This window comes from Eleutherodactylus coqui, chromosome 4 (genome assembly GCF_035609145.1).
Source record: "Eleutherodactylus coqui strain aEleCoq1 chromosome 4, aEleCoq1.hap1, whole genome shotgun sequence".
NCBI lineage: Eukaryota > Metazoa > Chordata > Amphibia > Anura > Eleutherodactylidae > Eleutherodactylus > Eleutherodactylus coqui.
The window spans coordinates 84,902,523-84,921,988 of NC_089840.1; positions in this window are offsets into that span (position 1 = coordinate 84,902,523).

A 19,466-nucleotide genomic window follows, 5' to 3' on the forward strand; every position below is an offset into this window, starting at 1 on the left:
TTGGAGAAACTCTATATTACATGCTTGTGTCTCCAAGATATCCTACTTTCACTGTCATAACACTGTGAGAGCCGAATTAATATGTAAAGAAGCATCATTTACATATAGATTACATTCATATGTAAATGTTCCTTTCACCTACTCTGCCTATAGGTAAATCCAGCTTTTTCTGTACAGTCTATATTATTACATGTCTGCTACATTGCCATCAGAGCCGTATTAAATTCACACTGAGCAGAAATGCTACATTTAATTTTGTTATGAATATGCCATACTAGTGTCTATTTTTATAGGCAGGCATTAAACAACGTGTTTAGTGTGCACAATGTGCTATGTGTTATAAATATGCTGTGTTAACAGTATAGCTATTCCTTTTTATTACACATTAATTCAAAGACAGAACAGAACCCTTGTCCTTATGTTTGTTTTTACTTTCTATGCGAAAAACTTAAAACATTTTGGTTTTCAGCGAGTCATAGTAATAAGGCATGTGTCTATCTCGCCTTCTGTTGTTATTTGATATGTTTATTTGCATATTTTTTGTTGCTCTCTCATTATCTATTAATAACATGAGTGATTCTGACATACCATTCCTTAGTGCGTATTATGAGTTATAGCTTTGAAAGTTAATATGCATGGAGGCTTTTAATTTATTCGCTCTTTTTTATGGCTTAGGGAAAAGAAAAACTGTTTAGCTAACACGTTTTGAGTCTAAAAATGAATGGAGGGAATAAAAAGCTTTGAAAGATGAGATAATGTGCATGAAGTTTATTTAGTTTTAAAAAGTTCAGCAAATTTTTATCAAATTTATTTCTAATAAAGCAACAATATTGAAAATAATGATTCCATTCCTTCTCTTATTAATAGCATTATATTCATCTCTGTCAATGACATTTTTCTCATTTATTAATCTGTTCATATTTTGTAATACATGCAAATAAAAAAATGATGTAATAGAAGTGTATTTCTTCTGGCATCAATTCATTGGTCTACCCAAAAATAGAGACTTCCCAGTGCATCTGAATACTCATATGCAGTAGCTATGCAAAGTTTTTCAGTGCAAAGATTAACTATTTGCTATACAGACATCTCTTGCCTTGAATAACGAAGTGTTATATAGATCTTGGTCCCTCAGTTACCTAGGTGTTAGGTTGTGCTGCTGGTTGATCTATGGGCTTCCAGGAGCACACCTTCACAGGTGCAGGATAATTGAGCTGACTGTGTGTGTAGTTCTCCAGCCACCCAATCATCACTGGTGTGCTGCACATTTATACCAGTTCCTTTGGCTAGAGGATGCTGGTTTCCTCATTTCCCTTGTGTTTGCGTCCATGCATATTTCTCGGTATGGTGTGAATAGCAATGTGTCTGTGCAGGTGGCCGGACATGTAGTGTGAACAGTCCTCTTCAGTGTGTATTCGTGTGAAGTGATGTGTTCCGTGGGTCTGTGCAGGTGGCCGGATATGTGGTATGAACAGTGTTGTTCTGTGTGGTGTGCATTCCCGGGTGTGTTGGTGTGAACTGTGCCCTGTCTACTTGGATCATCTACCATCTAGGGCTAGTTAAGTCCTTAGGTTCCATCGTGGAGCTGTCCCTATTGGGTCAACCCCCCTGCTTGCAGACAGGACTCCTGGGGTAAGATGTCTTGTGAGAGTAGGGACTCATGAGACAACAAGGACCCTTGTTGCGGGCTTGTGGGCTTAAGTGTCTTGGCCAAAATACGAACCAATATCTTGCACTGTATCAATTCCATCTGTTTTTGTGTGCAGGTATGCTAGGTGAGTCTTTTGGGTGTTTGTCAGTCATTGTGTATGTCTGCCTGTGAGTCCAGTTTACAGTTCACTAGCTTTTGGTATTCCGTGTGTGCCTTTGCGTGAAGATTTCAGATTCCAGAGCCAAAGCGTCCAGATTGGACGTAACACTAGGTTAGCCCTTACAACCCTTTATGCTGCATCTTCAAATATAAGTAAGCTTCATGGGACCAAATAAGCATTATCGTTACTAAACTATCTGGAAAATAGGAATTGAGGGATGGGGTTATACGTTTGGGCTAATAATTTGGAAGATAGGGACACATCCGAGGTAGGGAATATAGAAGTCCATGGCATACCATGCTGCTTTCAATCTGTGGCAGGTACTAACATATTGTGTTGCTGTGGCCACTGGGTGGGGGGCGGATACACACAGAGCCTGGAATGTGGTGAGGGATCTGATGGGGTTTTCCCCGGGTGTCAGGTCAGGGAGTCCACGATACTTCATAACTGAAAGTATTGTAACCAGGCCCCAGCGGGTCTCAATCCTGATTGTGAGTAAACATCTCTTAGACGGGGAGTAGGGAGACTGGGGAGAGATAGCACATAGGAACTGCACAGTGTGGTCTTAAATTGAGGATTGTCTACCAAAGGGATGAGCGGGCCTGGAGAGGTAAATAGTTTAAAGGAGTCAGGGAATCCCACCCAGATTTGCACTCCAGGAGTGGTGAGGATACACCTATATTGTAATGATACCTCCTCGGGATCCAGAATACTCCCTGTAATCAGTTTGGTTCCTGTTCATAATCTATTTCTACTCAGATTTTGCTAGGGTGATGGTGTAGAAGATCAAGTATGCAGTTACTGACACACGCTCTATAGTATAAAGAAAAATCAGTGCGAGCCACTCTACCCAAGAGCCTCTCACATGTTAGGACATCATGTTTTAATCTTGGTCTGCATCCCCTCCAGACAAATCCAGAGATCAGATGGTGGATGCTCATTAAATAGGACCTGTTTAGTTTCACGGATAGGGACTGGCATATATGTAGGAACTGCGGCAGGACATCAATCTTAATGGTGTTAACTCTGTTGAACCATGATAGATATAGTGGGTTTCATCTCTCCAGATCCCTGTCTGTACCTGACAGGAATAGTTTAAAGTTAAGGGAGAAAGCCTGAGAGGGGTCTACTGGCAAGTGTATCCCCAAGGATCTGATGGAGGTATGATGCCATCTAAAGGGGAACTCCGTTTCCAGGGATGGCACCTTGGTCTGTGGCAATGTGATATTTAGGATCTCTGATTTTGCTAGATTAACTTTGAAATTAATAACCCTCCCGAATTCCTAAAATTCTTGTAGCAGCGGGATTCCCACCCTTGGGCATGAAAGATAAACAATAGAGATGAGCGAACGTACTCGTCCGAGCTTGATACTCGTTCGAGTATTAGCGTGTTCGAGATGCTCGTTACTCGTAACGAGCACCACGCGATGTTCGGGTTACTTTCACTTTCATCTCTGAGACGTTAGCGCGCTTTTCTGGCCAATTGAAAGACAGGGAAGGTATTACAACTTCCCCCTGCGACGTTCAAGCCCTATACCACCCCCCTGCAGTGAGTGGCTGGCGAGAACAGGTGTCACCCTAGTATAAAAATCGGCCCCTCCCACGGCTCGCCTCAGATGCGTTGTGACATAGCTGAGGGACAGTGCTGTTGGTGCCGGAGCTGCTATAGGGAGAGTGTTAGGAGTTAGTGTAGGCTTCAAGAACCCCAACGGTCCTTCTTAGGGCCACATCTAACCGTGTGCAGTACTGTGGAGGCTGCTTTTTGCAGTGTTGCACATTTTTTTTTTTTTGGTATATCGGCCGTGCAGAGCATTGCGCCCTGCAGTAATACTACAGGGACAGAAGTGGTGGTTAGGCAGGGAGAGTGTTAGGAGTGATTGTAGGCTTCAAGAACCCCAACGGTCCTTCTTAGGGCCACATCTAACCGTGTGCAGTACTGTGGAGGCTGCTTTTTGCAGTGTTGCACATTATTTTTTTTTTGGTATATCGGCCGTGCAGAGCATTGCGCCCTGCAGTAATACTACAGGGACAGAAGTGGTGGTTAGGCAGGGAGAGTGTTAGGAGTGATTGTAGGCTTCAAGAACCCCAACGGTCCTTCTTAGGGCCACATCTAACCGTGTGCAGTACTGTGGAGGCTGCTTTTTGCAGTGTTGCACATTATTTTTTTTTGGTATATCGGCCGTGCAGAGCATTGCGCCCTGCAGTAATACTACAGGGACAGAAGTGGTGGTTAGGCAGGGAGAGTGTTAGGAGTGATTGTAGGCTTCAAGAACCCCAACGGTCCTTCTTAGGGCCACATCTAACCATGTGCAGTACTGTGGAGGCTGCTTTTTGCAGTGTTGCACATTATTTTTTTTTTGGTATATCGGCCGTGCAGAGCATTGCGCCCTGCAGTAATACTACAGGGACAGAAGTGGTGGTTAGGCAGGGAGAGTGTTAGGAGTGATTGTAGGCTTCAAGAACCCCAACGGTCCTTCTTAGGGCCACATCTAACCGTGTGCAGTACTGTGGAGGCTGCTTTTTGCAGTGTTGCACATTATTTTTTTTTGGTATATCGGCCGTGCAGAGCATTGCGTCCTGCAGTAATACTCCAGGGACAGAATTGTGTAGGCAGGGCCAGAAGACATATATTATTGACTGAATATACGCAGTGGTCCTTTTCAAAAAAATATTGGGCAAAAAATCTATTTGGCCTGCCTGTCACTGTGCTGCTCAGTGTTCTGGGTCCATGTGTGCTGGGTGTAGTAGTTCTACAAATAAATACGCAGGCAGCTAAGTGTTACAGCAGGCGTGCGCCAAATTATTTCCTGGCTCTGAAATCACCGCTCTGTTGCAGTTAATAACAGTGCAGCACTCTGCAGTTCTGTCACACACTCCAGGGACAGAATTGTGTAGGCAGGGCCAGAAGACATATATTATTGACTGAATATACGCAGTGGTCCTTTTCAAAAAAATATTGGGCAAAAAATCTATTTGGCCTGCCTGTCACTGTGCTGCTCAGTGTTCTGGGTCCGTGTGTGCTGGGTGTAGTAGTTCTACAAATAAATACGCAGGCAGCTAAGTGTTACAGCAGGCGTGCGCCAAATTATTTCCTGGCTTTCCGTAAACGAAGTCAGCCTCCAACCACAGGCCAATAAGTGGCACATTTAATTACAGTGTTCTGTTTCTGCACTACTGCTAATACACCATGCTGAGGGGTAGGGGTAGGCCTATAGGACGTGGACGCGGGCGAGGACGCGGAGGCCCAAGTCAGGGTGTGGGCACAGGCCGAGCCACTGCGGTGGCCAGGGGTAGAGGCAGGGCCAGACCGAATAATCCACCAACTGGTTCCCAAAGCGCCCTCTCGCGCCATGCCACCCTGCAGAGGTCAAGGTGCTCTACGGTGTGGCAGTTTTTCACAGAGACGCCTGACGACCGGCGAACAGTGGTGTGCAACCTTTGTCGCGCCAAGATCAGCTGGGGAGGCACCACCACCAGCATGCGCAGGCATATGATGGCCAAGCACCCCACAAGGTGGGACGATGCCCGTTCACCGCCTCCGGTTTGCACCACTGCCTCTCCCCCTGTGCCCCAACCTGCCACTGAGATCCAACCCCCCTCTGAGGACACAGGCAGTACCGTCTCCTGGCCTGCACCCACACCCTCACCTCCGCTGTCCTCGGCCCCATCCAGCAATGTCTCTCAGCGTAGCGTCCAGACGTCGCTAGCGCCACTGTTTAAGCGCAAGCGCAAGTACGACGCCACGCACCCGCACGCTCAAGCGTTAAACGTGCACATTGCAAAATTGATCAGCCTAGAGATGCTGCCGTATAGGCTTGTGGAAACGGAGGCTTTCAAAAGCATGATGGCGGCCCCGCGCTACTCGGTTCCCAGTCGCCACTACTTTTCCCGATGTGCCGTCCCAGGCCTGCACGTCCACGTCTCCCGCAACATTGTTCGTGCACTCACCAACGCGGTTACTGCCAAGGTCCACTTAACAACAGACACGTGGACAAGCACAGGCGGGCAGGGCCACTATATCTCCCTGACGGCACATTGGGTGAATTTAGTGGAGGCTGGGACAGAGTCAGAGCCTGGGACCGCTCACATCCTACCCACTCCCAGAATTGCGTGCCCCAGCTCGGTGGTGGTATCTGCGGGGGTGTATGCTTCCTCCACTAAACCACCCTCCTCCTCCTCCTCCTACGCAACCTCTGTCTCGCAATCAAGATGTGTCAGCAGCAGCAGCACGTCGCCAGCAGTCGGTGTCACGCGGCGTGGCAGCACAGCGGTGGGCAAGCGTCAGCAGGCCGTGCTGAAACTACTCAGCTTAGGAGAGAAGAGCCACACGGCCCACGAACTGCTGCAGGGTCTGACAGAGCAGACCGACTGCTGGCTGGCGCCACAGAGCCTCCAACCGGGCATGGTCGTGTGTGACAACGGCCGTAAGCTGGTGGCGGCTCTGCAGCTCGGCAGCCTCACGCACGTGCCATGCCTGGCCCATGTCTTTAATTTGGTGGTTCAGCGCTTTCTGAAAAGCTACCCCCACTTGTCATACCTGCTCGGAAAGCTGCGCCAGCTCTGCGCACATTTCCGCAAATCCCACACGCACGCTGCCACCCTGCGGACACTGCAACATCGGTTTAATCTGCCAGTGCACTGACTGCTGTGCGACGTGCCCACACAGTGGAACTCTACGCTCCACATGTTGGCCAGGCTCTATGAGCAGCGTAGAGCTATAGTGGAATACCAACTCCAACATGGGCGGCGCAGTGGGAGTCAGCCTCCTCAATTATTTACAGAAGAGTGGGCCTGGTGGCAGCCATCTGCCAGGTCCTTGGAAACTTTGAGGAGTCTACCCAGATGGTGAGCGGGGATGCTGCAATCATTAGCGTCACCATTCCTCTGCTATGCCTCTTGAGAAGTTTCCTGCAAAGCATAAAGGCAGACGCTTTGGAATCAGAAACGGAGGCGGGGGAAGACAGTATGTCGCTGGATAGTCAGAGCAACCTCATGTCTATATCTCGGCGCGTTGAGGAGGAGGGGGAGGAGCATGAGGAGGAGGGGGAAGAGACAGCTTGGCCCACTGCTGAGGGGACAGATGCTGCTTGCCTGTCATCCTTTCAGCGTGTATGGCCAGAGGATGAGGAGGAGGAGGGGGAGGAGCATGAGGAGGAGGGGGAAGAGACAGCTTGGCCCACTGCTGAGGGTACAGATGCAGCTTGGCTGTCATCCTTTCAGCGTGTATGGCCAGAGGAGGAGGAGGTGGAGGAGCCTGAAAGTGATCTTCCTAGTGAGGACAGCCATGTGTTACGTACAGGTACCCTGGCACACATGGCTGACTTCATGTTAGGATGCCTTTCTCGTGACCCTCGCGTTACACGCATTCTGGCCACTACGGATTACTGGGTGTACACACTGCTCGACCCACGGTATAAGGAGAGCCTTTCCACTCTCATTCCAGAAGAGGAAGGGGGTTCGAGAATGATGCTATACCACAGGGCGCTGGTGGACAAACTGATGGTAAACTTCCCATCCGACAATGCTAGTGGCCGAAGGCGCATTTCCGCGGCCCAGGTAGCAGGGGAGGCGCAGAGATCAGGCAGCATGTACAGCGCAGGCAGGGGAACACTCTCTAAGGCCTTCGACAGCTTTATGGCTCCCCAGCAAGACTGTGTCACCGGTCCCCAGTCAAGGCTGAGTTGGCGGGAGCACTGTAAAAGGATGGTGAGGGAGTACGTAGCCGATCGCATGACCGTCCTCGGTGACGCCTCTGCCCCCTACAACTACTGGGTCTTGAAGCTGGACACGTGGCCTGAACTCACGCTGTATGCCCTGGAGGTGCTTGCTTGTCCTGCGGCTAGCGTCTTGTCAGAGAGGTAGTTTAGTGTGGCTGGGGGAATCATCACGGATTAGCGTACCCACCTGTCAACCGACAGTGCCCAGACTTCTCTTCTCCACCAGCGGACAGCAGCGATACATAAACAATACGTAGGCTGCACCAGCGGATGGAAGCATCGTTCTCTATCACCATCCAAAACGGGGACCTTTTTGCTTCATCAATCTGTGTATAATATTCATCCTCCTCCTCCTGCTCCTCCTCCTGAAACCTGACGTAATCACGCCGAACGTGCAATTTTTCTTAGGCCCACAAGGCTCAGTCATATAATTTTTCTAAACAATTTTTATACGTTTCAATGCTCATTAAAGCGTTGAAACTTTCACCTCAACCAATTTTTATTTTAACTGGGCTGCCTCCAGGCCTAGTTACCAATTAAGCCACATAAACCAAAGCGATTAATGGGTGTCACCTGCCCTCTCGGTTGGGCATGGGCAATTTTTCTCAGGTACATTAGTACTGTTGGTACACCAATTTTTGTGGGCCCTCGCCTACAGTGTAATCCAATTAATTTTTTGCCCACCTGCATTACAGCTGACGATACATCAGCTGTGATGGGCAATGCAATGGGATATTTTTATGTACCGCCGGTGGCTTCCTGGCACCCACCCATGCTGTGGGTCCACAGGGAGTTGTAAATGCATCTGTGTCCACTTCTAAAGAACCCCAGTCTGACTGGGGCATGCAGTGTGGGCCGAAGCCCACCTGCATTAAACATGACATTACTACCTCAGATGTGATGGGCAATGCAATGGGATATTTTTATGTACCGCCGGTGGGTTCCAGGGAGCCACCCATGCTGTGGGTCCACAGGGAGTTGTAAATGCATCTGTTTCCACTTCTAAAGAACCCCAGTCTGACTGGGGCATGCAGTGTGGGCCGAAGCCCACCTGCATTAAACATGACATTACTACCTCAGCTGTGATGGGCAATGCAATGGGATATTTTTATGTACCGCCGGTGGGTTCCAGGGAGCCACCCATGCTGTGGGTCCACAGGGAGTTGTAAATGCATCTGTTTCCACTTCTAAGGAACCCCAGTCTGACTGGGGTATGGAGTGTCGGCCGAAGCCCACCTGCATTAAGCACGACATTACATCAGCTGTGATGTGCACTGCAATGGGATATATTTATGTACCGCCGGTGGGTTCCAGGGAGCCACCCATGCCGTGGGTCCACAGGGAGTTGTAACTGCATGTGTCCACTTGTAAAGAACCCCAGTCTGACTGGGGCATGCAGTGTGGGCCGAAGCCCACCTGCATTAAGCACGACATTACATCAGCTGTGATGGGCACTGCAATGGGATATATTTATGTACCGCCAGTGGGTTCCAGGGAGCCACCCATGCTGTGGGTGCACACGGAATTCCCATTGCGGAGTTGTACCTGCCTGTGACTATATATAAAAAAACGCGGTCTGACTGGGGCATGCAGACACCTTGACAGAATGAATAGTGTGTGGCACATAGGTTCCCCATTGCTATGCCCACGTGTGCAGCTCCAGATGGAGGTGGCACAGGATTGGATTTCTCATTGCTTCTGTACAGCATTGTGGACTATTGCCCCGCCCCTTTTAAAGAGGGTCGCTGCCTAGCCGTGCCAAACCCTATGCAGTGTGTGCCTGCTTTTCCTGTGGCAGACGCACTTATAAATAGACATGAGGGTGGCGTGGCATGAAGGCAGCTGAAGGCTGCGCAGGGACAGTTTGGTGTGCGCTGTGGACACTGGGTCGTGGGGGGGGGGGGGATTTGGCAGCATGTAACCCAGGAGAAGTGGCAGCGGAGTGTCATGCAGGCAGTGATTGTGCTTTGTTGGAGGTAGTGTGGTGCTTAGCTAAGGTATGCATTGCTAATGAGGGCTTTTCAGATGTAAAAGTTGTTGGGGGGGCCCACTCTTGCTGCTATTGTGGCTTAATAGTGGGACCTGGGAACTTCATATGCAGCCCAACATGTAGCCCCTCGCCTGCCCTATCCGTTTCTGTGTCGTTCCCATCACTTTCTTGAATTGCCCCGATTTTCACAAATGAAAACCTTAGCGAGCATCGGCGATATACAAAAATACTCGAGTCGCCCATTGACTTCAATGGGGTTCGTTACTCGAAACGAACCCTCGAGCATCGCGAAAAATTCGTCTCGAGTAACGAGCACCCGAGCATTTTGGTGCTCGCTCATCTCTAATAAACAAGCAAATCATCCATGAAAACTGATATCTTAACCTCAGAGGTGTCCACTGTTGCCCCTTTAATGGAGTTATTTCATCTGATCGCATTAGCTAAGTACTCCATGACAAGAACGTACAGGGTGGGAGAAAGGGCCTTGCGTAGGATCAATTCCTTTTCTTTATAAAAGTGAATGCGGCAGACCACGTTGGATAGGAGGACCTGGGACCTAGGGTACAGTGGATTATGTCAAGCTCCATGGGGTTCCCAGGTGGATGCTGGATAAGGTTGCTTAAAAATGTTTGGGCCGACGATTCCAGGTGTGATGCCTCTATATCCTCACTGAGGCCTCTAATTCTAAGGTTGTTTCTACTGTCACAATTTTCCAGGATGTCAAGATACAGAAATAGTTCAGATATTTGGGCTGCTTGATCCTGTAAAGCCTGTCTATGCATATCTATAGTGGCTAAAATCTGATCCTGTGCTTCTTCGACTTTTTGGATTCTATGCCCCACATGTTGGATATCCTGTTGTAAAGCGGAAATGTCTCTTTTGTGGGAAACGTCCATCCTTTGAAGGAGACCGTTAATCTTTGTTTTGGTAGGTATGACCCTGATATGGGCTGTCCAATCCCAGCCATCATCCAGAGCAGGATCTGGGCTATGGTGTATATTAGGAGCTGTGGCAGTGCTCTGGTCATCTGGGGCTGCTGTTTTGTCATAGGCTGCTCCAGGCAATGAGGGGTTAACTACCCTGCTAGTTGCAGCTCATATAGGATCTGAAGCCCTGGTTGTATCCCTGTCTGCCGCTCCAGGCTCGCCCCTGTTAGGGCTCTACAGGGATGTAAGGGGGGAGAGAATCACTAATGTGTTCTGGTTTGGGTTGAATGGAGCTCCTGGTGGCGTGTTTTGTGCTTTCTGCACATTCACCGGTGGCGGGAAGGGGCTGTCAGCTGAGCGAGAGACACAGGGAGATCCAGCGCCTGTATCCACCTCACTTAGTAAAGATACAATTCCATCCATCCTCTGTCTTCACCTGGGGTGCTAGGAGCCTTCTGCTTGCTCATGGTTGTAGGGATGGAGCCCACAGCAGCCTACACATGGGTAATTATAGCAGGGCTTTTGGGAGCGCAGAGAAATGCGTGCTACCCGGACATCAGCAGGTCACGCCCCCTCTTATATGCACATTTTAAGTGACTCTTTCAGCAAACATCCAGTTCATTTTTCACCAGGTCCTACATACAGTATACACAATTGAAGGGAGTTGTCATAGCTGCATAAAATCTGCTGTCTTCTTCATGTGCAGTGTATAGAGAACATCATAGCAGCAATCTCCAGCTACCAGCTCAGCGAAAACTGAAAATAAGAGATAAAGCCTGGAGTGAAAACTGGTGATAAATGCAGGATACTAGTCATATAATAGTCAGAAATGATGTTATTCCTTATGTACACACAAGGCAGGTTATTCTGAAAAGTCATCTGAAAGCATTATACCATTGGAGAATACATGGCATTAAAATCTGTTTCAGCCAATAAGTAGTTAAGGAGTTTGTTTTTCTGTCAGATATTCTTTAGTAAATATATTTTCCGATATTGTGAATTTTGTTCCTCAGCCAAAAGAATACACCTGCTGAGTGCAATTCACCTTTTTGAACTTGAAATCAAGCAGAGAAAAAGATTAAGAAAATGCTAATATCTGGTTTCTTAACAGGAGTATTGAACTCTTCAGAAAATCATCACAAAAAGAGCATAGCATACATGTCACTGGGTTTATCATCTCAGGCTGTTTTCCTTCTGCTGCGTTGTTAGGTTTTTTGGATTGGTAAATTAACACCTTGTATCTAGATGCTGATATCCAGTTACAAATTTAAATCATAACTTCTTTAAAGAAAAGTTGAAGTCTGAAGCACCAATCAGATTCAAGTTGAAATTTTTGATGGATTTGTTGTAATTGAAAGGAATTACTTGATTTATTGCCGTGGGCAACTGCTCGACTATTTCTTTCCATTTATTTTAATAAATCTTTCCCATGGGTTTTTAAAGACATTGTCTTCATTAGAAGGAATCTCCGGTAATAAGCCAATTACAACATGTCCCATTGCTGGGATCCCCATCAATCAGCTGAAATCTATGGGGATAATTGGTAGTAAGAGTTCAATTTCCATGCAGTGCTACTACAGAGAAATGAAAGCATTATGGAGTTATGATTGAAATCAATAGACTGTTCATGTGTAATGTTACATGTCCCTCACAGTTCTTGCCAATCTCTGCTTTGGCTAATAGATGAGGGTCCTGAATGAGAGAAGCATTCCTCTATAAACTCAGAATTCCCTAAAGAGTATTTGAAAACGCAGTTTCTAAACAAGACAATCCCTTTAAGGAGGTTTTCTTCTTTAATTAATAGAATCCTTGTTTGAAGGGTCTCATGACAATAAGCTGATTTCAAAGTGTTCTATAGCTGTGACTTCCAAGCAATAAACTGTAATGGCCCATTTACACGCAAAGACAATCTTTCAAACGATTGAGACATTGATAGTTTAAGTGATCATTTTGCATAAAGTGTTAATGGACACTATTGCCATTAACACTTTATTAGATTCATTTGTATGTAAAAGGTCCTCCGATAGCTGTTTGCAGAGCACAGCATGTGATCTGAACTCTGCACACAGCTCCTTTGTCCTCTCAGGGGCTGTCAGCAGAATACAATATAATCTCAAACTCTCATGGAGAACACAGCGTGCGCTCCCTGTTATCTTTTCTTCAGCTTAACAATGGATTTTAAGCTTGCCTTAAAATCATCATTCAGCCGAAAAGTAAATGATGGTAGGGTTTACACACAACAATGATAGCTCATCTGTGATTGTTTGATCGAATTGTGAGTGATAAGCATTGCATGTAAATGGGCCTTAATATGTAGGAAAATCTAGCAGTACAGTGAATTTACCCATGCCCGTTATAGGGAGTGCTGACCAACAATGACCATGTAGACTGGAGCTTGTTAATTATGGTTACACAGGAATATGGAGAGGAATGATCATTACTGAAATTGTTTGTCACCATCCAAAATGTCCTTGACAGCAGAACATCTCCCCATTTACATAGAGAGTTGTGCTGCAGCCAAGGAAGCATTTTTATGCCCCCATAAAGGATTTTATCAGCTGACAAGTAGCATTAGCTTGTTTGTCAGCTGATCACTAGGGTATCTATACAGGCCAATGATTGGGCAATGAATGCTTGATTGAACTTTCATGTCTTATCATCAGCTTGCATAAAAAGTGTCTTTAATGTTCAATTTCCCTAAAGTGGCACCATGGAGGAAATTATAGTTGCAAGAAAAATTACCGTATATACCGGCGTATAAGGCGACGGGGCGTATAAGACGACCCCCCAACTTTCACCTTATACGCCGGTAATACAGTGGAGAAAAAAAAAATCATTACTCACCTCCCGGCGTTCTGCGGCGCAGCTGCAGGCTGTCGCTCCTTCCTGGTCCCCGGAAGAGCATTGCTTTCTGAATGCGGGGCTTGAAATCCCCGCCTCCAGAAAGCTAATACACACGCCGTCAGCCAGTTACAGCCATTCAATGGCATCATTGAATGGCTGTGATTGGCTAAAACACACGTGGCTTCAGCCAATCACACTATTCAATGACATCATTGAATGGGTGTGATTGCTAACACACGTGCACCTTCAGCCAATCACAGCCATTCAATGATGTCATTGAATGGCTGTAACTGGCTGACGGCGTGTGTATTAGCTTTCTGGAGGCGGGGATTTCAAGCCCCGCATTCAGAAAGCAATGTTCTGCCGGGGACCACGAGGGAGCGACAGCCTGCCGGAGCGCGACAGAACGCCGGGGGAGGTGAGTACTGATTTTTTTGACACTTTTTTTTTTGTATTACCGGCGTATAAGACGACCCCCGACTTCAGAGCAGATTTTTCGGGGTTCAAAAGTCGTCTTATACGCCGGTATATACGGTAAGTGAACTCTTTGGAATTACCTGGATTTATGCATTGATTATACTTATAACATGTGGTCTAATAGTTGTCTAAGTCACAATTATAGGCACTGCAGGAATCAGAGCCGTATTCGGCATGTGTCACAGAAGAATAAGCTGTAGTAGATTTTTAAAGCTTTATTCAGTATATGTTCACAATGATTTCCAGTCTGAACTAAACTCTTTTTCCTTTTCCTCCTCCTATCTGTAGCATCCCCGGAGCCAGCAGTAGTCTTGGAAAAAAATGAATACTCTAATAATTTTGTATAATATCACACAACCTAACAAGATGAGCACAAAACATCTATTGAACTAATACAATTGCCATATGAGCCTGCACATGAAGAAATCTTAGAAAACTAAGACTACATAAACAGTTGTACCATTCATGTCTCTTATCTAGCATACTGAGTAACATCCACACTGCAGCCATAAAAACTAAGTGAACCTTTAAATTGAATAACCTGTAGATACTTTTTTTATTTTCACCTCCATCAAATGTTTTCTATAGCTGAAAATATGATTTGCGCAATACTGAAGATGGACTTTGGACCATTCCTCCCCACAGATGTGTTTCAGTTCATCAATATTTCTGAGATGCCTTGCATTCACAGTCCTCTTCAGGTTATATCAGAGTATTTCAATAGGATTAAAGTTTACATGTCGTTCGAGATGAACTTTTACAATGTGCTGTCAAGTGTGTTTGCATGAGGAATACAATTATTCGTAAACATTGGATAAATTGCATCTTGAATTTTTTACTGGTTTTCCTCTTTGCAGGTTCTATCTGTAATAGAGACTAGCTGGTACCATGTTTCCTCAAAATAAGACCTACCCCGATTTTCAAGAGGGGCTTGAAATATAAATGCTCCCCCAAAAATAAGCCCTAGCTACACTTCATGAAAAAAATTCACCTCGCAGGCGCGTTCATGACATTATTGAATTGCTGTGATTGGCTGATCGAGCGCCAGCTGTGATTGGTTCAGGCTGGGGTTCTGAGCCAATTACAGCTTTCTCTTGCTGGAGGTTGGGTATTCAACCCACATTACCAGGAAGACAATGCTTTTTCAGAGCTGAGGACGACAAGGAACAATGCCGGAGCACCTGGAGAGCAGCGAGAGAGACGGGGACGGTGCCCGCTAGGTAAGTATTGAGACATCCCCTCGAAAATAAGACCCTGTATAGCAGTATTACCCTGAGGGCCCTTTCACACGAGCGTAGGTGTTTTTATGTTTGGCCATACGTGCTGAAAAACCGCATGATTGAAGAATAGTCGCGATCAAGTTTTGATCTTAATTAGCATATTATCAGACAGTCACACAAACGGCTGCAGCGTATTGCCGAAAAATTACGCTGCAGCATGGAAATCCCTTGATAGGCGGATATCCTGGGAATGACTACTAATGGTTAATAGAGCCAGCTGTCTTCTTTTCCCAGCATTGGACGCAGCTAAACTCCCTCTCCCTAGCTATTTTTTCAGCTCCCTCCGGAGTCTATGGGAGCTTACAGCATATCTCAGCAAAAAATAGGGCAAGACTTACCTTTGGACGCAGCATATATAAAATTGGTGACTGAAAATAGTCACCGATGTGTTATTCTTTTCTGGTGTGATTATTTTATGCTGCCAAAAATCATTCATCTGAATAAATACATTGCAATCCAATGCTTTAGATGGTCACAATTGTTGCCCAATTTTTTGAATAGCTGTGTATATACGGTGATGGGAAGAAGGCCAGAATGAGAACTGCACATAGTAAACTAGTGAAAAGTACTGTAGTCCATCCCAAACCAGATTAGCTGAAAGGACTCTTTGTAAATACAAAGTACCTTGGCTTACGAGTGCCTCAGCTTGCGAGCTTCTTGACTTGCGAATGGGCTCTCTCCCGAATTTTTGCTGTAATTTAACAAAAACTCACGTTATGGGCCTGCTCTCAAGTCAAGAAGCTTGCAAGCTTATGCTGGGTGGGTCTAATACTCACCTACCACCAGCATTCCGGTCCTCACAATGGCCTGCGGTGCTGCTTCAGGCTACTGCGTCCTCCTCCAAGCCGATAGAGCATTTCTTCCTGGAAGCGGGGCTTGAATACCCCACCTCCAGCAAGCTAATGCTCTGATTGTTTAATCCAGCGCCACATCAGCCAATGAAAGCCGGGACTGGGTTAACCAATCGCAGCAATTCAATGATGTAATTGAGGACCGGAATGCCGGTGGCAGGTGAGTATTGATGTTTTTTTTTTTTACTTTACATATTACTTATGTTTTTTAGTGTAGTGTAGTGTAGCGCAGTGTAGTGTAGCTAGGGCTTTGGGGAGGTCCAGAATGCATTAATGGCATTTCAGTTTATCTCAATGGGGAAAAGTGATTTGACTTATGAGTATTTTGAGTTAAGAGTTCCGTAATGGAACGAATTACACTCGTAAACCAAGGCACCACTGTATCTCATTAATTTATTCTTTGTCATTCATTGCTCCTCTTGAAAAACTATCCAAAATATTATATCTTATAATGGAACCACTCTTTTTACTTACAATTTCAAAGCAATAAAGATAAATATCACTAATAAATTAACACTAAAATACATGGATTTTATTTATATATTGCAACCATTTTTCCATAGAGAACATATTGATTGTAGTTGTATTTATAATATACCTGCAGAATATACAGTATATAGTGTTGAACCAATTAACTATCCTTGATTACCATCAGGTGTAATGCAACAGCAGAATATATACGAAGTAACTTATTTACTAATACAGTCTAAAAATGAGTGCAAACATAGACTAGACAATCTAATAATGCAACAAGTTTATCTCAGTAGCTCTGCTGAACGATAAATCTATCATATTTTAAGACAGTCTGATCTAAGTTAAGACCACCTGTTAGTTGACTTAGTTTTTTGCCAAAATTTTTGCCAAAATTTTGGTGCAATTCAGGACAATTTGGCATAATTTTTGGTGCAATTTAGGCCACACATCTTTTTATGAGAGACCACCCTTTTGTCAAACATAGCAAAGAAAAGTACCAAAAAGAGTCTAAAGGACATAGTAAATGTAGCGCAAAGCAGGTTTGACCGTTTTCTGGCCCAATTCAAGCCAGAAAACCGTTAAATTTTCAACAGCAAATAAACCCTACAGTGTGGAAAAAAATTATCTGCCCCTCATTAACGGCAGTTGTAATCCACAAACATATGACTGGCTAAAGATCAGTATTATAATATTAGGGATCTCATTTAACATTTCCTACAATAAAGTGGGAGGTAATTCAGTCTTTCTTTTAGCCCTCAATATTTTTACCTGAGGCAACCAGAAAGCAATTAATATTCAAATTCCCTCTGGCTCAAGAGGTGGTTAAACTTTTCCCCAACAGATGATGTTGAGGAAAAGAAGGATTGGGTATGTTGAATTTCATTCCCTGATCCTTTTGTCCTGAACCTATTGGTGATAAGCCGCCACGAAAGCTGTCTGGCTGTGGCATAACTCTCTAAACGCACAGAAGCTTAGCTGAACTAAACATTCGTGTGTGCGACAGCAGGAGAAAAGAGCTGTCAAATAAATGATTGCTTGTTCAACAGTTGTTGAAGGTTAATTGAGCTACATTTCCTTCCTTACATCAGGGTAATGTTACTGTGGTAGGTGTAAGTGTGAGTGGTGCGGTCTCCTCTTCTGCTGCTGTTCCTCCAATCTTGGGCCAGTGCTCTACTTCAGTTTTTTTTCTCTCCGCTGCTTCTTCTTTCTTTCCTTTATTGCATTGCCCACTTCTGCTCCATGCAGTGGATTTTATAACCTAGCAACAGGAAAGAGCTAAAATAAACCTGCATGATGTCCGACGTGGTGCCTCAGGATTGGCTGGAATTAAATCCAGTCTCATAATATACAAAGTCCCATGGAATCTGTACTGATATGCTAAATTCCTGATCCTGGCACACCAACACATACGATAATTGGTCTAAAGGTTGAGTGTCTATCTTAAAGACGGCTTACAACAGGACTTTATTTTTAATGACTGCATACACTGTTTTATGTTTAGCATATAGAGATGAGCGAGCACCAAAATGCTCAGATGCTCGTTACTCGGGACGAAATTTTCGCGATGCTCGAGAGTTCGTTTCGAGTAACGAACCCCATTGAAGTCAATGGGCGACCCAAGCATTTTTGTATATTGCCGATGCTCGCTAAGGTTTCCATTTGTGAAAATCTGGGCAATTCAAGAAAGTGATGGGAACGACACAGCAACAAATAGGGCAGGCGAGGGGCTACATGTTGGGCTGCATCTCAAGTTCCCAGGTCCCACTATTAAGCCACAATAGCGGCAAGAGTGGGCCCCCCCTACCAACAATTTTTACTTGTGAAAAGCCCTCATTAGCAATGCATACCTTAGCTAAGCACCACACTACCTCCAACAAAGCACAATCACTGCCTGCATGACACTCTGCTGCCACTTCTCCTGGGTTACATGCTGCCCAACCCCCCCACCCCCCGCACGACCCAGTGTCCACAGCACACACCAAAGTGTCCCTGCGCAGCCTTCAGCTGCCCTTATGCCACACCACCCTCATGTCTATTTATAAGTGTGTCTGCCATGAGGAGGAACAGCAGGCACACACTGCAGAGGGTTGGATCGGCTAGGCAGCGACCCTCTTTAAAAGGGGCGGGGCGATAGCCCACAATGCTGTACAGAAGCAATGAGAAATATAATCCTGTGCCACCGCCATCAGGAGCTGCACACGTGGGCATAGCAATGGGGAACCTATGTGCCACACACTATTCATTCTGTCAAGGTGTCTGCATGCCCCACTCAGACCACGGTTTTTTATAAATAGTCACAGGCAGGTACAACTCCGCAATGGGAATTCCGTGTGCACCCACAGCATGGGTGGCTCCCTGGAACCCACCGGTTGTACATAAATGTATCCCATTGCAGTGGCCTGGACAGCAGAGCTAACGTCAGATTAAATGCAGGTGGGCTTCGGCCCACACTGCATGCCCCAACCTGACCGGGGTTTTTAATTCATAGACACAGGCAGGTACAACTCCCTATTGTGAAGTCCCTGTGGACCAACAGCATGGGAGGGTCCCAGGAAGCGACCGGCGGTACATAAATATATCCCATTGCATTGCCCATCACAGCTGAGGTAATGTCATGTTTAATGCAGGTGGGCTTCGGCCCACACTGCATGCCCCAGTCAGACTGGGGTTCTTTAGAAGTGGACACATGCAGTTACAACTCCGTGTGGACCGACAGCATGGGTGGCTCCCTGGAACCCACCGGCGGTACATAAATATATCCCATTGCATTGCCCATCACAGCTGAGGTAATGTCATGTTTAATGCAGGTGGGCTTCGGCCCACACTGCATGCCCCAGTCAGACTGGGGTTCTTTAGAAGTGGACACATGCAGTTACAACTCAGTGTGGACCGACAGCATGGGTGGGTGCCAGGAAGCCACCGGCGATACATAAATATATCCCATTGCAGTGCCCAGCACAGCTGATGTAACGTCAGCTTTAATGCAGGTGGGCAAAAAATTTATTGGATTACACTGTAGGCGAGGGCCCCAAAAAATTGGTGTACCAACAGTACTAATGTACGTCAGAAAAATTGCCCATGCCCAACCAAGAGGGC